Source organism: Phyllobates terribilis, unplaced genomic scaffold (assembly GCF_046119375.1).
Source record: "Phyllobates terribilis strain yellow unplaced genomic scaffold, ASM4611937v1 Scaffold_35__1_contigs__length_13245226, whole genome shotgun sequence".
Taxonomy (NCBI): Eukaryota; Metazoa; Chordata; class Amphibia; order Anura; family Dendrobatidae; genus Phyllobates; species Phyllobates terribilis.
The window spans coordinates 372,819-397,836 of NW_027362795.1; the positions used below are offsets into that span (position 1 = coordinate 372,819).

General features: G+C 45.8%; 1 protein-coding gene and 1 pseudogene across 1 annotated transcript in view; one reads left to right on the forward strand and one right to left on the reverse strand.

Annotated features, from left to right (window-relative positions):
- Nucleotides 1-25,018, reverse strand: part of LOC141182572 (uncharacterized) — a 449,915-nt pseudogene that overhangs the window by 194,129 nt on the left and 230,768 nt on the right.
- Nucleotides 1-25,018, forward strand: part of LOC141182573 (uncharacterized) — a 258,948-nt gene that overhangs the window by 141,714 nt on the left and 92,216 nt on the right. The gene's annotated exons all lie outside the window — the stretch shown is intronic.

Below are 25,018 nucleotides of genomic sequence, written 5' to 3' on the forward strand. Positions count from 1 at the left end.
AGCAGGAAGTATGGCGGCGTCTAAAAATCACTAAAGTTGACAAATCCCTGGGCCCGAATGGGATACACCCGCGAGTACTGCAGGAATTAAGTAACGTCATAGATAGACCATTATTTTTAATCTTTAAAGATTCCATAATAACAGGGTCTGTATCATAGGACTGGCGTATAGCAAATGTGGTGCCAATATTCAAAAAGGGGACAAAAACTGAACTTGGAAATTATAGGCCAGTAAGCTTAACCTCTACTGTGGGTAAAATCCTGGAGGGTTTCCTAAGAGATGCTATACTAGAGTATCTGAAGAAGAATAACCTCATGACCCAATATCAACATGGGTTTACGACGGACCGTTTCTGTCAAACTAATCTGATCAGCTTTTATGAGGAGGCAAGTTCCGGACTGGACCGAGGAAATGTAGTGGATGTTGTGTATATGGACTTTTCAAAAGCTTTTGATACGGTTCCACACAAAAGGTTGATACATAAAATGAGAACAATGGGGATAGGGGAAAATATATGTATGTGGGTTAAGAATTGGCTCAGTGATAGGAAACAAAGGATGGTTATTAATGCAAAACACTCAGACTGGGTCTCAGTTAACAGTGGGGTACCACAGGGGTCAGTATTGGGCCCCTTTCTTTTTAACATATTTATTAATGACCTTGTAGGGGGCATATAGAGTAATATTTCAATATTTGCAGATGACACTAAACTCTGCAGGGTAATCAATACAGAGGAGGACAATTTTATATTACAGGAGGATCTATGTAAACTAGAAGCTTGGGCTGATAAATGGCAAATGAACTTTAATGGGGATAAATGTAAGGTAATGCACTTGGGCAGAGGAAATAAAATGTATAATTATATGCTTAATTGTAAAACACTGGGCAAAACTGTAACTGAAAAAGACCTGGGTGTATTGGTGGACGACAAGCTCACGTTTAGTGGCCAGTGTCAGGCAGCTGCTGCAAAGGCAAATAAAATAATGGGATGCATTAAAAGAAGCATAGATGCTCATGAGGAGAACATAATTTTACCTCTATACAAGTCACTAGTGCAACCACACTTAGAATACTGTGTACAGTTCTGGTCTCCCGCGTATAAGAAAGACATAGCTGAACTAGAGAGGGTGCAGAGAAGAGCGACAAAGCTTATTAGAGGACTGGGGGGTCTGCAATACCAAGACAGGTTATTACACTTGGGGTTATTTACTGTGGAAAAACGAAGGCTTAGGGGTGATCTTATTACTATGTACAAGTATATGAGGGGACAGTACAAAGACCTGTCTACTGATCTTTTTACTCTGAGGCCAGAGACGGATACAAGGGGGCATTTTCTACGTCTGGAGGAAAGAAGGTTTAATCATAATCACAGACGGGGATTCTTTACTGTAAGAGCAGTGAGACTATGGAGCTCTCTGCCGCATGATGTTGTAATGAGTGATTAACTAATAAAATTTAAGAAGGGCATGGATTCCTTTCTTGAAAAGTATAATATTACAGGTTATATATACTAGATTCCTTGATAGGGCGTTGATCCAGGGACTAGTCTGATTGTCGTATGGAGTCGGGAAGGAATTTTTTTCCCCAATGTGGAGCTTAGTGTTTGCCACATGTTTTTTTTTGCCTTCCTCTGGATCAACATGTTAGGCTATGGGTTGAACTAGATGGACTTAGTCTTCCTTCAACCTTAAAAACTAAGTTACTATGTTACTTTGCCTGTGCTGTCTCAGGGTTACCCGCTAACCCACAGCTCTACCTCCTTAAGCTCCTGGGCGTATCCAGTGCAGCTGACCTCTTTCTGTCTATAGTCCACTTCACCATACAGGGTACAGGCTGCTCTGGCCATATTACTCTGCCACTGGATCCAGTTACAGAATCTTGCTATCTCTGTTCTGCTTCCTTCCAGTCTCACACTCCTCACTATGCGGCCTCATCTGTCACACTCTCTGTATTTGGCGTCACCTCACTACTCATTCCAGCGCTGACTTCTCTAAGCAGGAAGAAACTCTCTACTTACTTCCAAACACTCCTCCCATCTGTAGGGCCAGCTGACTGTTAAGTCTTCCTTACCCAGTTGTCTAATCTACTACAGCTCTGATGGGAGATATTACATTAAATTCAGCATTAAACATTGCTCAACCATTATACATGTTATAATGACACAAACTGTAAAAGTCTTCTGGGACGGTGTCCGACATCTTCACACACTTTTACTGTATAACCACGAGTCACTTAAATGTCAGGGACATCGATCTGTCTAGTTAGGGGCAGAAGTGATTGTGAATCAATGTCACCTCTTCTGGTGCAGATGAAATTGACAACAGGAGCCCGGGAGAGGAACAGCGAGACACCCCGAAAGAGGGAATGGTGCAGATAGTGGCCTATTATGACTGCACAAGCCCATGTACATTGGTAGCGTACAAACAAGGGGAACAAATACCTGAACCTGGCAGATCCAAATTCAGACTGGTAGAAGCACTACTCTGACCCTGGTCTGTCCCTACATGATGGTGGAGGTTGGCACCCTAAGATAACGCAATGGCGCCCCCTATCAATAGTGGCTCACCCTGAATGCTCCTAACAACTCCTAGTTTATCTATGCTTGTGTAGCAACTTACTTGGGAAAATAGGTTAAACACTAAAAACTACAACTGACCCTGCTTGCTCCTGTACAGACTAGATACCTTGACTACACAGTCCCCAGCGGTACCTGCGGGTGAAGAGATAGACCTAACCACAGACTAGGAGATGGAAACTATGGCCTAAACTGCCTAAAAGGCAGACAAGTTGCTTCACGTTCCTCCTAAAGAACCAGAGGGCAGAGCAGAGTGTGAATGATCTAAAAGAAGAGAAGTGTGCTGAACAAAGGAATAATCCCAAAGCAAGTAAAGTAAGAAACAAAATACCAAACAAAGAATACAGCAAGTACTGTTAACAAATGTACTGCCTATTTTCAAATGATAAAAAGAAGAAAAGTGCAAAGTATAGCAAATAAACAGCAAAGCGAAAAACCCTAGCTCCAAATATCAACAGAATGTCAGAATATCTATATGAATCTATCACCAGCAGGAAACGCAGACTATAAAGCTGCACCCAAAATGTGATAGGCATCCAAATAAAAATACAAATGTGTAAAGCTAAGCAGGCTGCAGCCAGAAAAGCAGAACCCAAACACCCAGTGAAAAGTTGTGTGTCCTGTGGCTCGGCAGAAAGAGAAGCCGACCACAGAACACAAACTGAAGGGATCAAATCCTGGAGCATGACATTGTCACAGACAATTCCTCTCTCTTCCTCCTCCCTGACTTCTCTAGTTTTCCATTTCTGTTGTGTCTTGGTAATTGTGGGTAACATGAGGCGGCCCATTCAGGTTGAACAGGTGGTCTGGCTCTGCCAGGATGGCATCCATACGTGCCGTCACAAGAAGGTTTGCTATATCTTGCAGCACAGTCTCAAGAGGACGGAAACAAACTCCATGTGGACGGCATGAGGGGCCAATATCCTGTAGTGGACAAGGGACAAATACCGCCACACCATGACCAGATCACATATTACCACCACATAGTGACCGAATACTACCATACTGAGCATTAATACAAAAACAGAATACTAATATTACCATTACTAATAGTGCCATTATTCACAGGAGCTCTGTGTATAGTATACAGTGTATAGTGTCAGTGTACAGATAACACACTGCCTCACTGGTGATGTCTCTAGTTGAAGTCCTTCATCTCCACTTTTCCTCTTCATCCATCGCAGACCGCCATCACTTCTTCTCGCCAGGACTCGTCTCTGCATAAAATAACACAGTTATCTAGAGCAGCTTACAGAGCACATTCCCCAATATTTCCCCAACTTCTACACTACACCAGATGAAGAAAAAAAGTGATATAGTGCCGCCCTGCACAGTAACATGAACTCCCCACTGAAAACAGTATCCTCAAAAATAAAATACATTACAGCAGTAATAATATCCTTTAATTAGCCCCTACAGTAATAATGTCACACATCTTACTCCCATTGTCTTCATCCTGCCCCCATTGTCTCCATCCTGCCCCCAATGTCTCCATCCTGCCCCATGTTTCCATTTGTCTCCATCCTGCCCCCAATGTCTCTCCATCCTGCCCCCAATGTCTCTCCATTCTGCCCCAATGTCTCTCCATTCTGCCCCAATGTCTTTCCATTCTGCCCCAATGTCTCTCCATTCTGCCCCCATTTCTTTCCATTCTGCCAATGTCTCTCCATTCTGCCCACGTCTCCATTCTGCCTCCATGTGTCTATTTTGCCCCATGTCTCCATTCTGCCCTCAATGTCTCTACATTCTGCCTCCGATGTCTCCATTCTGCCCCATCTCCATTCTGCCACCATGTTTCTATTCTGCCTCCATGTTTCTATCATGCACCCAATGTCTCCATTCTGCTTCCCTTTCTCCATTCTGCCCCCCTTGCCTCCATTCTGCCCCAATGTTTCTATTCTGCCCCAATGTCTCCATTCTGCCCCCCTTGTCTCCATTCTGCCCTCCCTGTCTCCATTCTGCCCCCCTGTCTGCATTCTGCCCCCCTTGTCTCCATACTACCCCCTGGTTTCTATTCTGCCCCCAATGTCTCCATTCTGCCCCCCATGTTTCTATTCTTCCCTCCATGTCTCCATTCTGTCCCCCTTGTCTCCATTCTGCCCCCATGTTTCTATTCTGCCACCCTTGTCTCCATCCATACTGCCCTCTGGTTTCTATTCTGCCCCCAATGTCTCCATACTGTCCCCATGTCTCCATTCTGCCCCCTATCTCCATTCTGCCCCCCCGGTCTCTATTCTGCCCCGTCTCCATTCTGCCCCCTATCTCCATTCTGCCCCCTATCTCCATTTTGCCCCCCGGTCTCTATTCTGCCCCGTCTCCATTCTGCCCCCCTGTCTCCATTCTTCCCCCATGTTTCTATTCTGCCACCCTTGTCTCCATCCATACTGCCCCTTGGTTTCTATTCTGCCCCCAATGTCTCCATACTGTCCCCATGTCTCCATTCTGCCCCCTATCTCCATTCTGCCCCCCGGTCTCTATTCTGCCCCGTCTCCATTCTGCCCCCCTGTCTCCATTCTTCCCCCCTGTCTCCATTCTGCCCCGTCTCCATTCTGCCCCCCATGTCTCCATTCTGCCCTCAATGTGTTTCCATTCTGCCTCCAATATGACTCCATTCTCCCCCAATGTGACTCCATTCTGCCCCCAATGTCTCCCATTCTGCCTCCATGTTTCCCATTCGACCCCCCCATGCCTCCATTCTGCCCTCAGTGTCCCTCACCCTGCCCCCACCCTGTGCGGTTTTGGTGATTTTTTTCCTCTATAGACTTCTATGTGGAGCATAAAGAAACGTCTGTAAGAAACTGCAGATACTTTTTTAAGTGCAGAATCAAAGCTTTTCTGTACTGTAAAAAACAATTAAAAACGCGGTTTCACATCTGCACCAAAATGCATCAAATAAGGGGGAAAAAGCCTAAAATAGTGCACCAAAGATGCTATAACCAGAGGAGATTGTTATTGTGTAGATTGGTGCACAGTATTTATGCTACGTGTGAACACGGCCTTACAGACACAAAAAAGCCAGATGTCATATAGTGAAACTACACAGAGATGAGAAAGTTCTGAAGGGTCCGACTGTGAATGAGGGAACAAAAAATAATCCACAGGTCCCAACTAGAGAAGAGCAGGACGCACAGATGATATTGCAGCAGCCCGGGCTAATCTAAAGCCGCGACAGGGCCTCCCGTCCAGCCACCAATTACCACTGACCTGGATGCTGGACCTGAGTCCCATGAGTCGATCCTCTCATCTCTAGTCCCAGCCGTCCTGGATACAGCAGACAGTCCCGGATTTAGGTCTATCCCTGCAGTCCCGAGTTTCTGCTGAATGTCCCTCACTGCCACCGCCCCTCTGATAACTCTTCCTGCCGGGGGAGAAAGACATGGTAAATGGGCGTAGCTTGGGGTGTGGATAGGGGCGTGGTCAGACTACGCGTGCCGCATGGTTTCGCCCTCTTTCTAGTCCTCATAGGTTGGCGGTATGCTTGTACTGAGGAGATCTGGGATATCAGTGATTAGGTCCCATATTGTGCACTGTAAGGTCTGGAAAAGCTCCTTCTATCGGTCTCTGTAGCACCAGAGGAAGAACAGAGGGGAAAAGACAGGATTTTCTACATGTCGCGTTATGTAGATGTTCTGCAGATTTATCACAACCGTCCACAAGAAGAAACTGCCATCACAGAGCCGCCTTTAGCTGTTGGAAAAGTTTAAACTTAGTTTTGAATAGTTGCTATAGGCAACAGGGACCGTTTCTATTTACGCTGGGTCACATGATGCTGGTGCTGGGTGATGTCATGTGACGGAATGTTGTGGGTGATGATGTCACAGAGGGCGTTGTGATGTCACCCTTGGGGTATATAAGGGGGCTCCATCCACCTGGAGCTCATATCTCATTGGCCATATCTTGGTGCTGAGATACCCCCTGGAGACAATGAGGATCGCCATATTGTTTCTGTGCTGTACCCTGTTCTACCCTGTGAATTACCATAGGCTGCCGGTGAGTACCTGTCTATTATTACATATGGAGGACGTTTAGAATCAGCTGCGGCAGGGGAAGGGGATGGGGAGGGGGGTCCTGTAAGAATTTACCTGCGGGAATAAGAGGTTATGGCAGGGAAAGGAGCTTAGGAAGTGACAGTCAGAGGGGATATAAGTGTGGGGTGACCCCTCTGACTCCCACATTCCTGCTTTGTCCTTGTAGTGATTAATGACTTTGGTGTTGTCCCTTATATATCACTTTGCAGTCACCAGTGATCGCTCCGCACTGTGACCCTAAACTACAGTCTCATTTACCTTTTTGCAAACGCCCAGAAGGGGAGGAGTGACATCACACCCATGTGAGCAGATCCCGCCCACTTTTACTGCAGTCGTAATGCGAGCTAGCTGTATTCTGTTTTCATGGAAATGTCAGCAGCTGCTCCCCCTAGTGTTTACAAGATGAAAACATCAAAACAGTTAAAATATTTTTTTCAGATTTTATACCATTAAACCTTTTTAAATATATATGTGTATTTATATATAAATAAAAATACTTTACAATTTTACAATTGTAAAAAAATTGCTGACACTTTCCCTTTAAAAGATCTAAAGACGTTCTGCTTCATGTGCCATTGTGACCAATCACAGCACAGATTATATTTTTTAAACTTTTCTTGAAAAACTGAAGCTGCTCCGTGATAGGAAATCATGTGGAAGGGTTCTCTTTTAGACATTTAGTTAGGTCCAAAGTATCAGTGACATGATGGATAGAACTGTGCAATGATGTCACAGAGGGCTTTGTGATGTCACCCCTGGGTATATTAGAAGCCTCGGCCCATCTGCAGCTTGTATCTCATTGACCATACCTTGGTGCTGAGAGACCTCTGGAGATGATGAGTATCACCCTATCATTTCTGTGCTTTACGTTGCTCTACCCCCCACATTACAGTACACTGAGGGCGAGTATGTTCTCATCAATATGGAGGTCACAAGGATCAGCTGTGGGATATTTCTGAAAGTTGCTTGATAATGTATCCATCACTGTATAATAACACGGGCTCTCTGTTTGACTGGATTGGGTATAAATATACAGGACTTTATTATGTTTTTTTTCTTTATTATAGGATGACCCACTACCCGTGGATCTCAGGAGAAGCGCCTATCAAGCTTCCATCAATCTTCCTCTTTGGCTCTTCCGTGACGCAGTTTTTGTTGCGGTGATGACACTACTGACAATACTAGAGTATTTGGCCTTAAGTCTTGTCCTGAGCAAGTGGGCAATGTCTGAACCTGGTGAAACAATCAGAAAACTCCTGAGAACAAAACCATTCTGAAGGAACAAAGTGCTTGTAAGGAGCCGATTTGCATCCCTCAGATTCAGGAGCAAGACTCCAGGAGAACACCTGTCCTGCCCAATGGCAAATGTTCTACTCCATCCATGGCTCCTGCACCGCAGGATGCGAAAAAGGTTCCTAGCTGCAACTATAAAGTGGCGTTCAGTGATATTGTCTGGGTCAGAACGATCCCTCACAACAATATAGGAAGAAGAGCTCGAAGTTCCACGGAGCATTAAGAGAGGTTACTGATTCTTCAGAGGAACCAACAATCCAGAATTCCAGAGCCAAGAGCACCAGAACCTAGAACACCAGAACCTAGCATGTCAGAACCTAGTATGTCAGAACCTAGAATGCCAGAGCCTGAAATGCCTACAACTCCTCAACCCAAAATCAAGAAGAGAAGATGTTTCCTTAGATGTCTTAGAGGCGAGGAAGATTGAGAAGGCAACTGCTTGAACTTTCCCATTGCTCGTGTTTTCATCACAGGTTAGTCCTATACATGCTGTCTGATGGGCACCATCTTACTACATACAATGCGGCATTGCACCTGAAATCGATTGGATATTTTGTCACACACTTGCACTTTAGCACCTTATCATATGGCGCATATATCTATGAACGCTTTGCTAAGTATCACTGTCTAGTATGTGCTTCTGATGAACCTATTTTAGGAAAACGCGTTGAGGTTTGGCATACTATGTACTTGAGTTTGGCGTACTATATGCTTGTTGGTAAATTCTATTGCCATCTATAATCTACTAGATATTATAATGTCTCTGCTGGGATGCCCCATGCCGAATTGTTGATAACTGACTATGAGCATTGTCCCCTATTTCTTATCTACTATGGTTACAGGTTGATGTGAAGAGAGCTGTGCCATTGGTAGCGATTTTTCTACTGATTTGTCAGTTATATTTATGTTAGTTTAGCAAATTTCTGCTTGTAGGGTCTAATGTTTTAGCATAGTGTATGTGAGCTATATTGTCATACTTATGCACTAGATAGATTATAAATTGTGATGCTTATGTACTAGATAGATTATTAGTTTAATCAGAGATTTTTTAAATATTTTTTCACATCAGGAGACTCAAGAATCGCATCGTACAGAAGACAAGAAGCCTAAATGCCGAAGGGTGATGACCTGTTGATGGCCCACAGCTGGAGGGTCATTACCTCTTGATGGCACAAAACTGGACAGAAGATAAAAACATTTGATGGCACACAGCCGGAGGGTGATGACCTATTGATGGCCATAGCCAGAGGGTCATTACCTGTTGATGGTACACAGCCGGACAGAGGATCATTACCTGTTGATGGCACACAGCCGGATGGTCATTACCTGTTCATGGCACACTGCCGGATGGTCATTACCTGTTGATGGCACACAGCCGGAGGGTGATGACCTATTGATGGCCATAGCCAGAGGGTCATTACCTGTTGATGGCACACAGCTGGACAGAGGGTCATTACCTGTTGATGGCGCACTGCCGGATGGTCATTACCTGTTGATGGCACACAGCCGGAGGGTGATGACCTATTGATGGCCATAGCCAGAGGGTCATTACCTGTTGATGGCGCACTGCCGGATGGTCATTACCTGTTGATGGCACACAGCTGGAGGGTGATGACCAGCTGATGTCGCACTGCCGGATGGTCATTACCTGTTGATGGCACACAGTTGGAAAGAGGATCATTACCTGTTGATGGCACACAGCCGGTCAGAGGATAAGATCTTTTGATTGCATACACCGGGTCCCTCCCTGATAACAAGGAACCCTGGGGAATACTGGTCATCTTGATCCCCCACTGACTATATACTTGCTCCACCTCAGCCTACACCATCATGGAGGACACTTCCACCTGTGTCCACTGTAAGGTTGGACTTTCTTTTATAATTACAGCAGATTAATAAACATCATAAAGCTGTAAAACTATCGAGTAATTTATTATAAATTATTATAAAGAAATATAAAGTATAATAGATAGCTATAGAGGGCACATAAGACGACTAACTATAGAAAGCGTGGTATCGCCTGATATATACTGTATATTCTAGATGGCACTATTACACTAAATACATCACAACCTCCAGGGTGATATTACCGTACAATGCGAGATCACTAATAATGGCCACAGATTATGAGAAAATGACCAGCTCCATAGTCCTGGAGTTATTATAAATGTCTCTAGTGTGAGGCAGGGACTGGACGAGTGTTGGAGGGAGGTATATTCCCCCAGGACGTCCTTTATGTATCCATGCTGCAGAATCTGCCGTATACTTCTGTTCTAGCAGTCAGACATTTCACTCTGCAAATCACAGGCTCAACATTGTGTAAAACTACCACCGTATATAAGAGCACTCAGAATAAAACCTAGCGGCATGCCGTACACTGCCCACGTCATGTGTACGGGATACAGGACCTGCAGGACCTGGTACGGCCATTATAGTTGATAGATTAATGATACCTGTGCAGATGAAGGGAAAAAAAATATGTGCAACAACAGGAGGAGAAAGTCTCAAAATGTAATTTGAAAAGTATAATAGAGAAATGGGAAACTTCTGGAGATGCAGATAAGTGGTACCAGGGCAAAACGTAAGTGTAGTCAGACAAGGGAAAAGTGCAAATGATCCAGCGTAAAGGTTTGTTTAGTAGAAAAAATATTAAAACTTAGCTTTTATTAGCCATATAAAACACTGCTCCACAAAGAATACAGCAAATGTGCAACTATCATAGCTTACAGACCTACGCGTTTCAACAAATCATGTCTTAATTATGCCCTACTACTAGAATGACAAAAAGGCATATATATATATATATATATATATATATATATATATATATATATATATATATATCTATCCACGTGCCTGTATGACCTCCCTACAACGCCTGGGCATGCTCCTGATGAGGTTGCGGATGGTCTCCTGTGGGATCTCCTCCCAGACCTGGACTAAAGCATCCGCCAACTCCTGTACAGTCTGTGGTGCAACGTGACATTGGCAGATGGAGCGAGACATGATGTCCCAGATGTGCTCAATCGGATTCAGGTCTGGGGAACGCGGGGGCCAGTCCATAGCTTCAATGCCTTCATCTTGCAGGAACTGCTGACACACTCCAGCCACATGAGGTCTGGCATTGTCCTGCATTAGGAGGAACCCAGGGCCAACCGCACCAGCATATGGTCTCACAAGGGGTCTGAGGATCTCATCTCGGTACCTAATGGAAGTCAGGCTGCCTCTGGCGAGCACATGGAGGGCTGTGCGGCCCTCCAAAGAAATGCCACCCCACACCATTACTCACCCACTGCCAAACCGGTCATGCTGAAGGATGTCGCTCTCCACGGCTTCTCCAGACTCTGTCACGTCTGTCACATGTGCTCAGTGTGAACCTGCTTTCATCTGTGAAGAGTACTGTTGAGCATTCCGATACTGAAATATCGGGTATCGGCCGATATTCACTGTATCGGAATTCCGATACTTAATTCCGATACTTTTATAATATCGAATACCGGAATCGGAAGTTCCCATAATGCCTGCGCTCTGCAGTGTCTCTGAAGGATGACAAGCTGGGTGGCAGCGCTCAGCTGAGATCCAGCCTGTCATCAGAATGCCATCCCAGCGTGGGAGAATTCTCCTGATTGTTTAAAAGCCGCCGGCTTTTAAACAATCACTCAGCCCCATACTCGCTTCCCCGCAGCCTCCCACCCCGATCCTCCGCTCCCCTCACCACCTCCAATCCCAATCGTAAATTAGGACCGGGCGGGGAGCGCAGCACCAAGGAGTGAAGGACCCGGGCGGGGAAGCCGGCAGTGAAAAGACTTCACCGCCGGCTTTCCCGTTCTGTGCTGCGCTTTCCCGCCGGTTATTTCAAATGAACAGCTGAGGTATCAGGTGATGCCGATCAGCTGTTCATTTGAAGTCGCCGCGGTGCCCTCAGAGGGTTCATGTGAGTTCATGCTTGACTGCATTGCATGAACTCACATGAACTTTCCCACGGCCGCACAGGTCAGCCTCACCTCCCGGACCCGTCATGATTAGTGTGTGTGCGGGGTGTGTGTGCGGGGTGTGTGTGTGCGGGATGTGTGTGTGCGGGGTGTGTGTGTGCGGGGTGTGTGTGTGCGGGGTGTGTGTGTGCGGGGTGTGTGTGTGCGGGGTGTGTGTGCGGGGTGTGTGTGCGGGGTGTCTGTGCGATGTGTCTGTGCGTGCAGGCAGACATAGGCCGATGTGACACTACTACTCCCATCGGCCTATGTCTGTCCCCCGTCCACTCGTGCCAGCAGGATCAGCTTGATGGGAGCAGTAGTTCCCATCAGCCTGATCCTGCTATTTAAATTGCCCTACTGTGTCCCCAATAAATGTTAGATACATGTCATTGGTGGCCAGTGGTTACCTAAAAGAAATTAGTTCATACATTACCTGTCCCCGCCGATCGCCACCTAAAATAAAGTAAAAAATAAAAAACTACACCTATACTCACCTAGACACCTAATTCCCCGAAGCCATCGATCTCCTGTAATAAAATATAAAATAATAAACCACAACCTTATCCTTACCCCTCCGTAGTAGTCCACGAGTGTCCCACGAAGATCTCCAGTTTAGAGCAGCCACATAGAATGTGACCGCTCTGAACCGCTGCCGCCGCTTGAATGACGGGGCCGTAAGGGTTCACCGGAGTTCAGGCAGCGCTGCTCCGGTTAGCTCCTTTACGGCACTGCTGTATCGTGAGAAATTCCCACGGTACAGCAGTGCCGTAAAGGAGGTCTCCGGAGCTGCGCTGCCTGAATGCACTCCGGTGACCTCAGTCAGTGGCTCCTGCTGCCGGGAGCGGACGTGTTCCCGGCAGCGTGAGCTTACAGCAGCCATGCACAGCTGTCACCATCTCCAGATGTGACAGCTGTGCATGGGAGATCAGCGCAGGAACGTGGACAGGTAACTATTTTTTTTTAGTAAACTAAGAATTAAATAAAATGGTGTGTTTTATTTCAAATAAATTATTTTTTTCTGGGTGTAGTGTGTTTTTTCTTTTTAACACTTTGTAGGTTAGTAATGGGGGTGTCATATAGACGGCCATCATTACTAACCTGGGCTTCATGGCAGCTGGCGCTGACATGAACCCCACCACTATTACCCCCTGCCACCGCACCAGGGCAGCGTGGAAGAGCGAGGCTAAGTGCCAGAATTGGCGCATCCTATGGATGCGCCATTTCTGGGGCGGCTGACGGCTGGTGTTTCTAGCCTGGGAGGGGGCCAATATTCATGGCACCCTTCCTGAGCTATTAATATCAGCCCCCAGCTGTCTGCCTAGCCTTTGCTAGCTATTAAAATAGGGGGGACCCCACGTCATTTTTTTTGGGGGGGTCCCCCATTTTAATAGCTAGTAAAGGCTAGGTATTCAGCTGGGGGCTGATATTAGTAGCCTGGGAAGCTCCGTGGGTTTTACCCCCTTCCCAGGCTTCAAACATCTGCCCCAGCCGTCTGCTTAACCTCCGCTAGAGACTAAAATTATGGGGGATCCCACGCCATTTTTTTTTTTAAATAAATCCTTTATTTTAACACTAAATGACATTTGAGGAGTTAATAAAGATGCAGTCCCTAAATTATTATTTATTTTTTAATTAATTTTTCCCAAAACTTTTGACGTGGGCTTCGCCATATTTTTGTATGCCAGCCAGGTACAGCATCCAGCTTCTATGAACGCGCCATTTTCCGGGGCGGCCGCGGACTGCAATTTTCAGCGGGGGGCAGAAAGCTTGGGCCTCCCTGCGCTGCAGATTCCAGCCCCCAGCTGCCTAGTTGTACCTGGCTGGACACAAAAATAGGGAGAAGCTCCACGTCAATTTTTTTTAAATTATTTCATGAAATAATTTAAAAAAAAAGGGCTTCCCTATATTGTTGTGTCTGGCCAGGTACAAATAGGCAGCTGGTGGTTGGGGGCAGCCCGTTCCTGCCTGCTGTACCTGGCTGGACACAAATATAGTGTGAAGCCCCACGTCAATTTTTTTTTAATTATTTCAGGAAATTCATGAAATAATTAAAAAAAAATTATGTGGGGCTTCGCCCTATATTTGTGTCCAGTCAGGTACAGCAGGCAGGAACGGGCTGCCCCCAACCACCAGCTGCCTATTTGTACCTGGCCGGACACAACAATATAGGGAAGCCCTTTTTTTTTAAATTATTTCATGAAATAATTAAAAAAAAATTGAGGTGGGGCTTCGCACTATATTTGTGTCCAGCCAGGTACAGCAGGCAGGAACGGGCTGCCCCCAACCACCAGCTGCCTATTTGTACCTAGCCGGACACAACAATATAGGGAAGCCCTTTTTTTCTTAATTATTCCATGAATTTCATGAAATAATTAAAAAAAAAAATGTGTGGCGCTTCGCCATATTTTTGTGTCCAGCCAGGTACAACTAGGCAGCTGGGGGCTGGAATCTGCAGCGCAGGGAGGCCCAAGCTTTCTGGGCCCCACCCGCTGCAAATTGCAGTCCGCAGCCGCCCCGGAAAATGGCGCGTTCATAGAAGCGCCATCTTCTGGCGCTGTACCCAACTCATCCAGGGCCCTGGTGCGGTGGCTCACTGGGTAATAAAGGGGTTAAGGCCAGCTTGGCATTATCAGCTGGCCCTAAGCCCGAAATTCATGGGGTCACGCCAATATTAGACATGACCACCATGAATTTCTAGTAAAGTATTTAAAAAAACACAACACCCAGAAAAAAGTCCTTTAATTGAAATAAACACACAATTCTTTATTGTTCTAAATTAAACCATACTTACCATCACGCCCATTCCAGCTGAAGCCAACGATCTCCTGCAATAAAAGTAAAATAATAAAGCAACATCATCCTTACCTTTCCATGGCTCCCACGACAGCTTCAGCTCTGCTACATCGAGATGACAGGCTGGACCGCAGCAGAACGCTGCCATCCATCCTGTCATCCCGCAGACACTGAGAAGCGCAGGCATACTTCCACTCCTCAGTGTCTGGCTGTGACGGCATCCAGATGAGCCGAGGTCATGTCCAATGAACTCAGCTCACCTCATGTACGTCACTGACAGCGTGGGAAAATTCTCCTGCACTCAGCACTTCAGCGTGAGAATTTTCCCACGCTGTCAGTGACGTGCATGAGGTGAGCTGAGTTCATTGGACATGAACTCGGCTCATCTGGATGACGTCACAGAGAGACACTGAGGAGCGCAAGCATGCCTGCGCTTCTCAGTGTCTGCGGGATGACAGGCTGGATGGCAGCGTTCTGCTGCGGTCCAGCCTGTCATCTCGATGTAGCAGAGCTGAAGCTGTCGTGGGAACCATGGAAAGGTAAGGATGAGGTTGCTTTATTATTTTACTTTTATTGCAGGAGATCGTTGGCTTCAGCTGGAATGGGCGTGATGGTAAGTATGGTTTAATTTAGAACAATAAAGGATTGTGTCTTTATTTCAATTAAAGGACTTTATTCTGGGTGTTTGTGTTTTTCTTTAACTTTGACTATGGGGTTAGTAATGGGGGTGTCTTATAGACGCCTCTCCATTACTAACCTGGGCTTGATGTCAGCTGGCATTATAAGCTGACATCAACCCCAGCCCTATTACCCCACTGCCACCGCACCAGGGCAGCGTGGAAGAGCGAGGCTAAGTGCCAGAATTGGCGCATCCTATGGATGCGCCATTTCTGGGGCGGCTGACGGCTGGTGTTTCTAGCCTGGGAGGGGGCCAATATTCATGGCACCCTTCCTGGGCTATTAATATCAGCCCCCAGCTGTCTGCCTAGTCTGTGCTAGCTATTAAATTAGGGGGGACCCCACGTTATTTTTTTGGGGGGGTTCCCCCATTTTAATAGCTAGTAAAGGCTAGGTATTCAGCTGGGGGCTGATATTAGTAGCCTGGGTAGCTCCGTGGGTATTACCCCCTTCCCAGGCTTCAAACATTTGCCCTAGCTGTCTGCTTAACCTCCGCTAGAGCCTAAAATTAAGGGGAACCCCACGCCAATTTTTTTTTTAAATAAATCCTTTATTTTAACACTAAATGACAAGTACAGTAATCAACACTATCACTGTACTTCATATATATGTGACTGACATGTTTCTATCTATATAATCTATGTGTGATGCTCTATCTTTCTGTTATAAATTGTCGGGTACAGATGCTGAATTGCCGGCCGGCTTTCTTAAAGAGACGGTGCATGAAAACACTATTATTTTTTTAAATAAATCCTTTACACTAAATGACAAGTACAGTAAGCAACACTGTCACTGTACTTCTTATATATGTGGCTGACATGTTTCTATCTATCTAATCTATGTGTGAAGCTCTATTCTGTCTGTTATAAATTGTCGGGTACCGCTGCTGAATTGCCGGCCGGCTTTTTTAAAGAGACGGTGCACGAAAACACTAATATTTTTTTTAATAAATCCTTTACACTAAATGACAAGTACAGTAAGCAACACTGTCACTGTACTTCATATATATGTGACTGACATGTTTCTATCTATCTAATCTATGTGTGATGCTCTATTCTTTCTGTTGTAAATTGTCGGGTACCGGTGAATGCCGCTGCTGAATTGCCGGCTTTTCATGTCATTCTACATTATTCTTAGTTGTTTTACTTCATGTAGAATTAACCTACAAGGAAAGAAAGGGTTTATTTTCATTCCGATATTTGTGTCCCATTGACTTGCATTGGTTTCCGGTATCGGAATCGGCGATATCCGATACTTTTTGGGTATCGGCCCGATCCAATCCGATACGATATTTCCTGATATCGGAAGGTATCGCTCAACACTAGTCACAAGGTAATATCCGATGGCTCTAAAATGGAATCTGCCACCAGGTTTTGCTATCCCATCTGCATGATGTAAGGGCAGAAACCTGATTCCAGAAATGTGTCCCTTATTTCGCTGCAGTTTTGATAAATTTTAGTTTTATCTACTGCAGATCTAGCAGTGCTCTGAATGCTGAGCTCCGTATAACCGGCTGCACCACTGATTGGCAGCTTTCTGTGTACACTGTGCATAGGCAGAAGGCTGCTATACAGACCTTGTGAAAAATGAGAAAAGAGAAAGGGAGAAAAAGCGCGCCATGTACCACCTGAGGAAGATAGTTCACTATCGAAACGCTTTGTGGAAAGGGCTCATTAAATTTATTTTTTAGTCCTAAAAATTTTTTCACTTCTAGTGTTCATTCTTTTAGCGCCCTATAGACCGCTTTTTTATTTAATTTGGACCACTCCTGAAAAATGAGGGATACCTGGTTGCAGGTTTACTAGTCTTCTAGTCACAACCTCCTACTGATAAAACAAAGATTTTATCAAAACACCAGCAAGCAGCCCAGAAAGTGACACATCGCTGGAATCAGGGTCTCTGTCTCTACATCATGCTGCTCTCGGAATATATGGCAAAAACCTAGTGACAGATTCCTTTTAAGCTCTCATCTCTAGTGATCAGGACCCTAGAATTTTCTTCTGAGGTGGGTTTCCCTTTAGCTCTGCACCTACCTAGCGTCACTGCATGGCTGCGGAAATAAAAAAAAAAATAAAATAAAAAAAAATCTTTCTGAATTGTGAAGAGAAGGAGCAGTTGTGGAGTGTCTATATAATAGATGTAGAGAAGTGGGATGACGGCGGCCTGTGCTGAGCATTGCCCGGCTGATCGGGTGATGACTGATGGGTCACATGAATGAGTTATTACAGCAGAAACCGCACCCGTCCTGATAACTATTCCTGCAAGGAACCGGCCGTCCCTAACCCTGCAGCTACATAATAGAGATGGAAAGAAACAAGGAGAAAGAAAGGAGGCAATGACAGGGATCACCAAGTAATATCAAAAATATAGAATTTTATTAAAGACTAAACATACAAGACATGTTAAAAAAAACAACTAAAAAGCAACAATTGCGCCAATGAATAACAAAACCATTGCAAGGTACTGATATGGTTAATCCTCACATATATATGCCCAACTAGTCACAGAAAATCTCAATATATGACTACAGACTGCCCACCACAATATAATAAAGAGCAAGGTAGCAGCAAAGTATCAATTCACAAAGGCATTAATATCCAAATAAGCCTATAAAAATAGTGCCCATTATATAACCCCACAATGAACCCTGCTGCTGACACAATCGCCCCAAATGTGAAACAATACAATTGGATTGTTAAAAGAGCGGAGAAGTCATTATTCCCCAACACGTGATACGCTGAGACACCAGTGGGGGGCGCCACACTCATCACATCTCCCATCTGGAAGGATCCAGCCATCACTTCTAATGGGGGTCACTGCCCTTTTTTGGTGATTGCTGGAGTTTCCCGCGGTCGGACCCCACTGATCTATCAGTCGTCACCGAGCCCACGGATAAGGGGATGACTTGTTCCATCTGATAATTCCCCTTTAATGAAGCTCAGATACAGAACAGTAAATATCCTCCACATTTCCCAATTTGCCCTTTCCCCAGCAGAGCCCCCGAATTATTTATAGCCAATGTTTCTAAGACCAAAGAAATATCAGCCAATCCCCAAACCCTCTGCTGACGCCTCCTGAGGTTTTATAGATTTTGGAGACATTTCTACAAGAGAAGATATCAGCGGACACCATGGGGATGGAGTATTCTGCCAGCGTTGAAGCAGGTAGTATCCATCACTCACTCACCGTTCTCTATACTCTTGTTACATGGCTTTCTGGGGCTTTCATTAAACAGACTCATCTGTGGGGACATTTTCTTTCCTTTAATGCATATACTTGGTGGTAAATATTTTTCTGAGTTTTATTGAAAATTGTGCACAGTTTGCCTCCTGTACCCTCTGTGCTGTACTGTCTATTGCTGGCTGCAGAACTAGTTAACTGAGAATCCATCAGTGAGCTCCTTCTGACAGTCTTAACATACAAATGTGGCACCCCAGGGGTCTGGTTTCCACAGTAACAGCAATGTTATGTCTGAGAGCAGGTGGGAGGTCTCTTGGTCAGGGATCCTATGCATGCCACACCTCCTGCCCAGTCCTGGGAGGGGAAGAACTTCCCCTATATAAACCTAGGGCTGAGGCAGGGTTAGTGAGTAGAGAAGAAGTAGAGACAGAGGAAAGAAGCAAATATAGGAACAGAACATCAGGAGCTCTGTGGGAGCAGTGTTACAAGGAGTCAGGGGCTGGCAGCTGCAGAGCTCGCCCTGACTGAGAAGATTTCTTACCGGACCCGGAGTCCGAGGCTGTGGGGACTAACTCCTACCCAGCAGCAGAATCCGTCAGGCAGGGGATTCCAGGTCCTCTGGCCAAGAAACCCGAAGGCACGGTCACACGCATGGGACCAGCACCGCCGTCGTGGAGCGGAAGCTACTAGAAGGCCCCGAGTCACCGGCCATACGGGTGAGCACCACACGGTACACTCAGGGACGTGGGCTACTTATACCCGCCTCTAGCAAGGTAGCCAGAAGAGTACAGTTAGTTTGGGAGGCCTACAACTCCGCCTGGCCAGGGGAGATCCCATCTGCTCAAGGACTGACCAGGCCCCAATCGCTAGCCAGTACTCCGGGAGGGTCTATCTTTGTCACCAGTAAAGACCCTGAACTACACCGTACCGTCTCCGAGTGGTTCCTGCTACCCCCATCATCCACGTCGGCTGCCCTGAGGCCAAACCCCTCCCGTTGGGGGTTATACTATCACTGTTAGAACCTTGCTGTTAGGTTTTTTTTTCCTTTGTTGGTCACATGACCTTGTTGGCCTATTTAATCCTGCTCCGCCCTTCTGGCTTTGCTGGACTTCATTGTATATCTACTTTCTAGCTAGCCTGTGCTCTGTATCTAACTCTGTTAGTTTTCTTGGTCTACGGACCTCTAGGTTCTATCTATTTTGTTTGTTCGTCTGTCTGCTGCTATTTCTGTTAGGAGGTGTCCCATATTCCTCCCAGTCCTTAGTACTTGTAGGGATTCCCTCCCCAAATCTATAGGTCTCCGTACAGACTAGATTAGGACTTTAGCAGGTCTGATCGCAGGATCAGGTTCCCTGTTACTTCGTAGGGATTCAGCTGAGTCTTATAGTAGGGACAGATCTCCTCTCTTTCCTTAGCTTTGGTAGCAGAACATAACAGTAAGTCCAGCCTGTAAATTCTCTAAGGAAAGATTTTTTTTTGTTCCATCATGGTGTCGGTTCAGGATTTGGCTAAACACCTGCAGGGACTCTCTCTGGAAGTGGCCGAGCTCCGTCAGCACGTGAGTAACTGTCCTGGAGCATATTTCTTGGAGCCTAAGGTATGTTTGCCGGATTTATTTTTTGGTGAACATCGAGAATTTTTTTCATTTAAAAATGCTTGCTTATTGTATTTTCGTTTGAGACCCAAGTCCTCTGGGGATGAATCCCAGCGCGTAGGGTTCATAATGTCACTTTTGCGCAAAGAGCCTCAGGAGTGGGCCTTTTCTTTGCAACCTAGTGATACATGCTTCAGATCAGTGGATAGTTTTTTTTCTGCTTTAGGACTATTATATGATGATCCTGACCGTGTGGCATCAGCTGAGACTGAGTTGAGACGTTTAAAACAAGGATCAGGTAATATGGAAAAATATTGTACACATTTTCGTCGTTGGTCCACTCAAACAGGGTGGAACGATTCTGCTCTGAAAAGTCTATTTCTTGCTGGGCTCAGTGAAAAGGTTAAAGACCTGCTAATTGCTTATCCTACACCTGAGGATTTGCAACAGGCTATGCAATTAGCTATACGGGTGGACAGAAGACTGCGTGCTAGGGTTAATGAGAGCAAATCCTCTACTATGTCAGTTTCTGGTTATGATAATGTGTGTACTAACAGTGGTGAACCGATGGAGATTGGATCGGTGGCACCTCGCTCTCAAGAAAAACACCGTCGTTTTTCAGAAGGCTTGTGTTTCTATTGTGGAAAATCTGGTCATTTGATTAAAGGCTGTGAGCTTCGTATGAAGAAAGAAAAAAAAATGGTCAGTCACGCCCGTATTGCCTGTTTAAATTCCAAGGGTATATTTTTAGCTGCTTCCACGATTGCTCAGGAAAAATTAATGGAATTTCGGGTGTTTGTTGATTGCGGGTCTACACTGAATGTTATTGATGGGGGATTCGTGGAAAAACTCAATTTAAAACCTGAACCTTTATCATCCCCCATTGCTGTGGTTTCTGTGGATGGCTCCCCTTTGAAGAATATTACTCTCAAGGTCAGTGAATTTCCTCTCACTATTAATGGTGTTCACCATGAGAAATTGGATTTGGTAGTGTTGAATAACTTGCCTTCTCCAGTAATATTGGGTTTGCCCTGGTTAAAATTTCACAATCCTGTACTGGATTGGTCTACCAGTGAAATTAAATCCTGGAGCCATAAATGTTATGACAAGTGTTGTAACGGGCGTATTGCAGCTTTGGATAGGGGAGAATTGCCTGTTCCTATTCAGGATTTTTGGAGAGTTTTTTCTGAGAAAGAATCGCAGGTTTTGCCTCCCCATAGAGACTATGATTGTTCTATTGAATTTGTCCCTGGAGCGACTCTTCCTAAAAGTCGTTTATTTAACCTTACTATTCCTGAGAGGAAGGCTTTGGAGGAATACATACAGACAAGTTTGGCCGCCGGTCACATTAGGCCCTCTAAGTCTCCTGTGGCGGTTGGATTTTTTTTTGTAAAAAAAAAGGACGGCGGTTTACGTCCTTGTCTGGATTTTCGTGAGATTAACAAAATTACGGTACGCAATCCTTACCCACTGCCATTGATTCCTGATCTGTTTAACCAGTTATTGGGGGCCAAGTGGTTCTCTAAAATTGACCTTAAGGGGGCATACAATCTGTTGCGCATGAAGGAGGGTGATGAATGGAAGACTGCTTTTAACACTCCTGTGGGTCATTTTGAGAATCTGGTTATGCCTTTTGGTCTTACTAATGCTCCTGCATTTTTTCAGAATCTGATTAATGACATCCTTAGACCTTTGATCGGTAAAAATGTGGTTGTGTATTTGGATGACATTTTGATTTATTCGCCAGATCTGGAGTCTCATTGGCGGAGCGTGCGTGAGGTATTACAGTTATTAATGGACAATTCGCTTTTTGCTAAGCTGGAGAAATGTGAGTTCGCTGTACAGAGAATTAGTTTTTTGGGCTACATTATCTCCAGCAAAGGTTTTGAGATGGATCCGGTTAAGGTTCAGGCTGTGCAGGAATGGCCTAGGCCTATTGGTTTGAAATCAATACAGAGGTTTTTGGGTTTCGCCAATTACTATAGAAAATTCATAAAAAATTTTTCTAGTATTGTCAAACCTCTGACTGATCTCACCAGGAAAGGTGCTGATGCGGTTCAGTGGTCTTCTGAGGCCATTGAAGCTTTTGTGTATCTCAAGGAGAGGTTCACCTCTGCTCCCATCCTTATGCAGCCTGATGTTACTAGGCCGTTTTTGGTTGAGGTTGATGCTTCCTCTGTGGGGGTTGGCGCAGTATTGTCTCAGGATAACGGGGATGGATTACATCCCTGTGCATTTTTTTCAAAAAAATTTTCGGAGACTGAATTGAATTACGATATTGGTAATCGGGAATTATTGGCTATTAAACTCGCATTTGAACACTGGCGCCACTTCTTGGAAGGTGCGGGATTTCCCGTTCAGGTTCTTACGGATCATAAAAATCTGATATATCTTGACGCTGCCAAGCGCCTGAATGCCCGTCAGGCTAGGTGGGCACTGTTTTTCTCGCGGTTTAATTTCTCCGTTACTTACATCCCTGGTACTAAGAATGTTAAAGCGGATGCCTTGTCTCGCAGTTTTTCTCCCATAGTCGGTGCTGAGAAAGAGGAAAACATTTTACAAGAAGGTGTTGTGATAGCTGCTTTAGACTCCGTTTTGGAAGATGAGATTCTTAAAGCTCAGGAGAATGCCCCATCTAACACTCCTCATGGGAGGTTGTTTGTGCCTGGGACCTTTAGGAGAGATTTGTTTGTTGAGTGTCACGAATCTCGGTTGGCAGGTCATCCCGGAATCTCTGAGACCAAGAGACTGGTGGGTCGCAGTTTTTGGTGGCCTGGATGGCAGAAGGAAGTCATTAAGTGGGTGCGCCAATGTACTATATGTGCTAGATCTAAGTCCTCACATACTCCTGCTGCGGGGTTGCTTTGTCCTTTGGAGGTCCCCAGTGCTCCTTGGACACATTTGGCTATGGACTTTATAACTGACCTTCCCCCCTCTGAGGGTTTTACTGTCATCTGGGTGGTCGTGGACCGTTTTAGCAAGATGTGTCACTTGGTTCCCTTCGTCAAACTGCCCTGCGCTAAAACTCTCGCTAAGGCCTTTGTCAAGGAAATTGTCAGACTTCATGGCGTTCCTACTGACATTGTTTCTGATAGGGGTCCTCAGTTCGTGGCTCGTTTTTGGCGTGCCTTTTGTGACAGGTTGGGAATTCATTTGTCGTTTTCGTCCGGATATCATCCTGAATCTAATGGCCAGACAGAAAGGAAAAACCAGGATGTTGAGCAGTTCTTGCGTTGTTTTGTGGCAGACAATCAAGAGGGGTGGTCTGAGTTTCTGCCACTTGCCGAATTTGCTCTGAACAATCATACATCTTCTTCTGCTGGTTGTTCGCCTTTTTTTTGTTGTTCTGGGAGACATCCGTCGTTTGGGTCGTTCTCCAAGTTGGGATCTGCCGTGCCTGAGGAGGAGAATTTTTCCGGTGATTTGGAAAGAGTTTGGACGGATGTGCGTGGTAATCTTCAGGAGGCCAACAGAAAATCTAAAGACTACTTTGATAGGAAACGACAGGAGGTTTTGTTCGCTGTTGGTGACATGGTTTGGTTGTCCTCTAGGAATCTGCGGTTGAGGATTCCTTCTAAGAAATTGGGTCCCAAGTTTGTAGGGCCCTTTAAGGTGCTTCAGGTTGTCAACCAATCTGCTGTTAGGTTGGAGGTTCCTACCTCCTGGAGAATTAATCCGGTCTTTCATGTCTCTCTGTTAAAAAAAGCTGTTGTGTCGGATGGTGACGCCTCTGCCTCTGTTCCTCCGGTGGTGGAGGACGGGGAATATGAAATTTCTCGCATCCTTGACTCTAGACGGTATAGAGGTAGTTTGCAGTATCTTGTGGCCTGGAAAGGTTTCGGACCCGAGGATAACTCTTGGGTGAGGTCAGATGATGTTTCCGCGTCCAGACTTATCAGAGCGTTTCACAGGAGATTTCCTGATAAGCCTGGTCCTAGGGGATCCGGAGGATCCTCTTAGAAGGGGGGGTACTGTTAGAACCTTGCTGTTAGGTTTTTTTTTCCTTTGTTGGTCACATGACCTTGTTGGCCTATTTAATCCTGCTCCGCCCTTCTGGCTTTGCTGGACTTCATTGTATATCTACTTTCTAGCTAGCCTGTGCTCTGTATCTAACTCTGTTAGTTTTCTTGGTCTACGGACCTCTAGGTTCTATCTATTTTGTTTGTTCGTCTGTCTGCTGCTATTTCTGTTAGGAGGTGTCCCATATTCCTCCCAGTCCTTAGTACTTGTAGGGATTCCCTCCCCAAATCTATAGGTCTCCGTACAGACTAGATTAGGACTTTAGCAGGTCTGATCGCAGGATCAGGTTCCCTGTTACTTCGTAGGGATTCAGCTGAGTCTTATAGTAGGGACAGATCTCCTCTCTTTCCTTAGCTTTGGTAGCAGAACATAACAATCACGCTGCACAATCCTACCACCGGCCTCAGCGGTCTGCCCTGCAGCAGCAGCTCCTTAGCTGTACTCAACGGGTGGCGTAGTCGTCCAACATCTACCGCTGATACATCGCCGCGCAGTTTGACTCCCTGGGCACGGACCGGGTCACCGCCACGAGACTACAACCCTCAACAGATCCGGCTCCGGGTAAGTTCCCGCGTGCGCAACGCAGCGCGACACAGGCCCAGGGGCGCGTCAACTTTTGGCGTAGTCGGCAGGATTTCGTGCACGCAACCACCGGGTACTGCGTGCCTGAAAAAGACTGTTCAAACTTACCTGTGGTGAAGATTCCCGCCATCCGGCGCCATCTTCCGCTTCCTTCCCGCCATCGGTGGAGTTTTCCCGCCATCCGGCGCCATCTTCCCGCCATACGTGGAGTTTTCCCGCCATTGGACGCCATCTTGAGGACGCCGCGCGGGAAGAAGAGGGGCGTGGACTCCGAAAGCGCGCGAGAACTGAAGCCCCGCCTCAC